The sequence below is a fragment of the Pelodiscus sinensis genome, chromosome 6 (assembly GCF_052426305.1).
Source record: "Pelodiscus sinensis isolate ZL-2025 chromosome 6, ASM5242630v1, whole genome shotgun sequence".
Taxonomy (NCBI): Eukaryota; Metazoa; Chordata; order Testudines; family Trionychidae; genus Pelodiscus; species Pelodiscus sinensis.
In genome coordinates, this window is record NC_143057.1 from 55,222,396 (window position 1) to 55,227,287 (window position 4,892).

A 4,892-nucleotide genomic window follows, 5' to 3' on the forward strand; every position below is an offset into this window, starting at 1 on the left:
AAATGGTGACTAGTAGTCTGACCGACACCTCATCTCACACTAACCTGATAGAAGTTTAAATGCATCTGTTGCTGAGGTCATAACCTCAGATGCATTACCTGCTGACAATTTCATGTCCAGGTGTGTTGTAGAGAACACAGAGCCCCCTGTCATTCAGGGAAGGAAAGCTACATTCTGTTCAGCTAGTTTCAGATCTAAATTAGCACACTAGATTAGAAAAAGGTGAGCGCTGATTTGTGTCTCACTTCACCAAGAGATGTGCCATATCTGACGAAAAGTTGCAAAACATATCATACTAGATGATTTACCTGGCGTTGCTTGGGTCCTTAACACAATTAAATTTTGGTTTTTTGGAAAATAAAAAGAAAATGAAAAAGCTTTGATTTAAATCATTGCTTTTGGGTGGGGTTATGCATGAGGGGTTCAGTATGCAGGCTGCATACTGTACCCTGGGGGGGAGAGGACAACCCCAGCCCCCTCTCTCACTGCAGCAGCTTGGGGCCAGATAAGAAGCTCTTCTCCATGATTGCTGCACAGCGAGGGAGGGGTGCATGTCCCCCAGCTGGGGCAGGTCCCCCTGTGCTCCCCAGCCAGTGTGAGGAATGGAGCAAACTTCATGAAGGGAAACAGCCAACAATGTTCCATATGAATAGGGAGGGTAACTGCAGCCTGGGTAGTGGGAGGTTCAGGGCTAGGATAGTCCTGGATAGGGGGAAGACAACCCCAGCTAGCCCCTGTTACCTGCCTGGTGATTCTGTCTCTCTTCTGTATGACTTTATGAGATGCAATCTCATTGCGGGCACATCCCATTTTCCTGGCACAACCAAACCCATACCCTGCTTTGTTATGATAGAAAGCTGTATACTGAATTTGGTAGTCCTAGCGTGTACTGGGTAGGAGTAGTTCTTGAACAGACAGAAAAAGAAACAGATACATTCTCTCAAATAGTAGATAGATACGGTGTATAGCTCAATTATTTTGCCCATGTGTGAATCGTACATGTATGTTGGCTTGTATGTACAGTGCTTGAAATCATTTCAGAACTTTCCAGCACATCAAATGAGCCCTAAAAAATACAATAGCTAAGTTCTTTGCATCCTACAATTTCAGACAAATACATTTTATTCCTAAAAATAATGTTAATCAGAGTTATGTTTCTTTTCTCTAGTCTTCGATGTTGTTAATTATACACAAATATTTGTTCTCCTCTTCAAAAAGTTTGTCCTCTGATTTGGGAGGAGAAAATATCATATGAGTTAGTGACAATTTACACAGCACTATCATCAAACAGACAAAACAAATAGTTAATGAACAACTTCTAGCCTGGAATCTGTTAACATAATACTTAAAACTACATGTGGGGACATCAGGACTGGTTCATGAATGGGGGAAGCAGGGCTAAATTCCTCAGGATACCTTATTTGCAATTAATTATTGTCCAGCTCTATTCATGTCTTCATAAAGACATGTACTGTTCAGCAACTGATAGTGCTGGAAATAATCAACATTGCAAAGCTTTGTCCTCTTTCCATGACTCAAACTTTTACAGCCTAATGGAAATGGTATCTTAAATTATTGCTGTGCAGCTGATTGGAAGTTGCTCTACCTGTTTTCAAAATGTTATAAGTAAAAATTGATGTGATTTTGAAAATGGAAAACTATTGTATGAATCTCTTTAGCATCAAGAAGACTAGCTGGACTATCGCCATAAACTGCATTTATTTGAGTCAATTTTGCATTAATCACTGTGTCTTGAAGATTACATTTCATGTTTTTTATTTAGTGGTTCATATATTATAAAAAGTGCCTTTAAGTGTTTTGAGGAAACACATTAAAATCCACTGTAATGCTTAAGTGTCTGGCAATGTTAATATATAGCAGGCACATTTGCCTTTGCAGTTTGAATAAGCTGGAAGGTTTGGGTTTTTTTTAAAGTTTTATCACTGAGGCTCCATAACATCTGAGGATTAAATTTATGAGGCTACTTTTCAGTGCCTTACAAAATATGAATGTGTATTTTTCAATCACTCAATTGCTAAATATGAGTTTTAAGAATTTTTCCAGCTTTAAGTTACAGAAGTGATTTGCCATCTTTTTGCTCTGAGGTGAGCAAGTGAATTAGCAGAGTGCTTCCTGTTACATATATTAACTAACAGAATTAAAAAGTTTGTCATTTGTAAAGCGAAATGCAAATATCTGTTACTCTGTGATAATGATTGGACCATAGAATATTCAGATCAGGTAAACATCCACATTTGGATGCTTTATCCATGGTTTATCTGAACGTCTCGTGTCATGAAATACAGCTGGACATCTCAACAACAGATTTTTGTTTTTTTAATTTTCCAGTCCTTCCTTCATGGATATGACAATCCTTCCTTTGTGAATAACTTTTTCTCATGGGAATAGTTCTGTCACAGCCACCAGACTATTCATGTGAATAAGGATTACACCTGAGAGTATAGGTTGCCAAACTGGGCCCTTAGTTTGGGTGGAGGGCCAAGGTAAAGGAGAGATTTTGTGTGTGTGTGTGTGTGTGTGTGTGTGTGTGTGTGTGTGTGGGCCAAGGTAAAGGAGAGATTTTGTGTGTGTGTGTGTGTGTGTGTGGGCCAAGGTAAAGGAGAGATTTTGTGTGTGTGTGTGTGTGTGTGTGTGTGTGTGTGTGGAGGGTGCTTCTCTGATAAAAGCAGAAAGATATCCTCCTCCCCATTTCTCTCAGCTGGGTTAGCCATGTTCCTTATCAACTCCCCTCCCCACACTTGTTAGCTGGTGCAGTTATCTCCCTTTCTTGTTTGAATCTGTTTTATCCACTACTGAGGGCCAACATGGTGTGAAAAGATTGAGCAAGCTGAACAGAAGCAAAACAAGTAATAGATGGGGTTTAAATGGTCCTTTCATGGAAAATCAGGCTCTTTAAAACATACACAGATTTCCTAAAACAAAATGTCTTCAAGATTGCTCTGTATTGAATGTTTAACCTCATAGGAGGTATTTGTATCATTGCTGGTTCTGCTGTGGTGCTGATCAGAGTTGAGCTCTGCTTTCATAAAGGAGGGTATTTCTGATAGCACCACTATCACAATAAGACAGGGCTGCTGTGTAATATTGCCCAAGATCCTGGCATAGCACACTGAATGCCAGCATCATGTGAGGGTCTGTGAATATTGCCATTCACAAATATTAAAACCAAGTGCAGAAGGCTAATCAAGTGGCTTCTGCATGATTTGGGTTTTGAGCAAAGGTTTTTTTTTTTTTTTAAATTTATTCTAGTTTGTCTATCTCTAGAAAATGTGCAGTGGGACATGACATATATAGCTTTTAATCTTTACTCAGGCCAAATGCCCATTGACCTCAGTAAGAATTGTGCCAGGATAATGACTAACAAAGACTCTTGGCTTTAGCTTGCATGCCATTTAGATATGACTTCCTATATAAATATCGCAAATTTTCTTTAAATAAAAGCTTATACAAGTGGAAGGAAGATAATAATTTATGTGAAATGACTAAAAAACCCTATGTCTCTCACTTGTTTAATATACACCAAGATGCAGGCTAGGGAATGAACCTTATTTGCAAAGAAATATAGTGTATATAATTATATTGGGAGTGGGCAATGGGCAAACAATATGCGGCTGGGTGTGAAGTTGAGTGACTACACAGCAGTTGTTTCGTACTTTCCCCAGACCAGTAACAGGCCCACACAAATATATGCCTGTGATAAATATCTATGTAGGTGGTGATGAGCCAGTTCATTACTTTCATTAGAATTATATGTGTTTTGCTGGGCAGCTGACTCACTGCAACAATAAAGTAATATATTAGAGTGCATTCAGATGAAATATGAGAGAAGTCTCAGGGAGGCTGCACGCTTATGGCCCCATGAAACTCTGGTATAACACTGAATCAGTGAAGTTTCATGAAAGATTAAGTCAGTTCTTGGAGCCTGGAACAGAAACCAGCCTTGTCTGCTGGCCTCTGGAAGCTCCACAGCCTGCTGGGCTCTGCAGCCATGATGGATGGTCTCTGTTAATAACTATGGCTACGTCTACACAGTGCAGCTATTTCGGGATACCTCCAGTATCCCAAAATAGCTATAAACGCGCCCATTATTTTGAAATGTATTTCGAAATAACGGGCGTGCTACTCCGGCATCCCTGTAACCCTCATTCCATGAGGGTTAAGGGATTTGTTGAAACAGTGCTTTATTTCAAAATTTGGTGCTGTATATTTCGAAATAAGCTATTTTGAAATAATCTCGAAATAAGCTACACAATTTGTGTAGCGCAAATTGCATAGCTTATTTCAAAGTAAGGGTGCTGTGTAGACGCACCTCATCTGAATAATCATAATGTAGCCTCATGCTCCTTGTTCCCAGGTGCAGACATAAACAGAAGTGGGGTGTTGTTTCAGAAGTATTTGGGGGGTAGGAGAGAGACGGCAATATTGTGTCAGCAGATAGAACAGTCTCTGTACCAAACAGCCTCACAAATGAGGAAAAACTAGGTAATTACTGTTTTTCTAAAGACTGAATCCAAAGCCTGGGACAGGCAAAAAGTGGACAATATAATGGAGTATACAGATCTATGAAAAGGCTGGGGAGCAGCTGAGCAAACCAAGGTAATAGGGGGGCAACTGCCTCCCTTCCCTGTAGCAAATAAGGCCTCTAGATACAACTCAATTCCGTTACTAGCGTTAAAAGCACTGAATGGCTTAGTAACTCCTGCAAGCGTACGTAGAGAGACAGAGACAGAGGAGAATCTGAATGTGAGAAGTGGGGGATCTAATTTACTGGAATTCTTTTCTGCTGGCCAGCTTTGCAGGCCAGTCTTAAGAAGTTTTCTTGGGCTGACCTATCCACCGAAAGGATATTTTTGGCTGCATCTGCTCTTTAG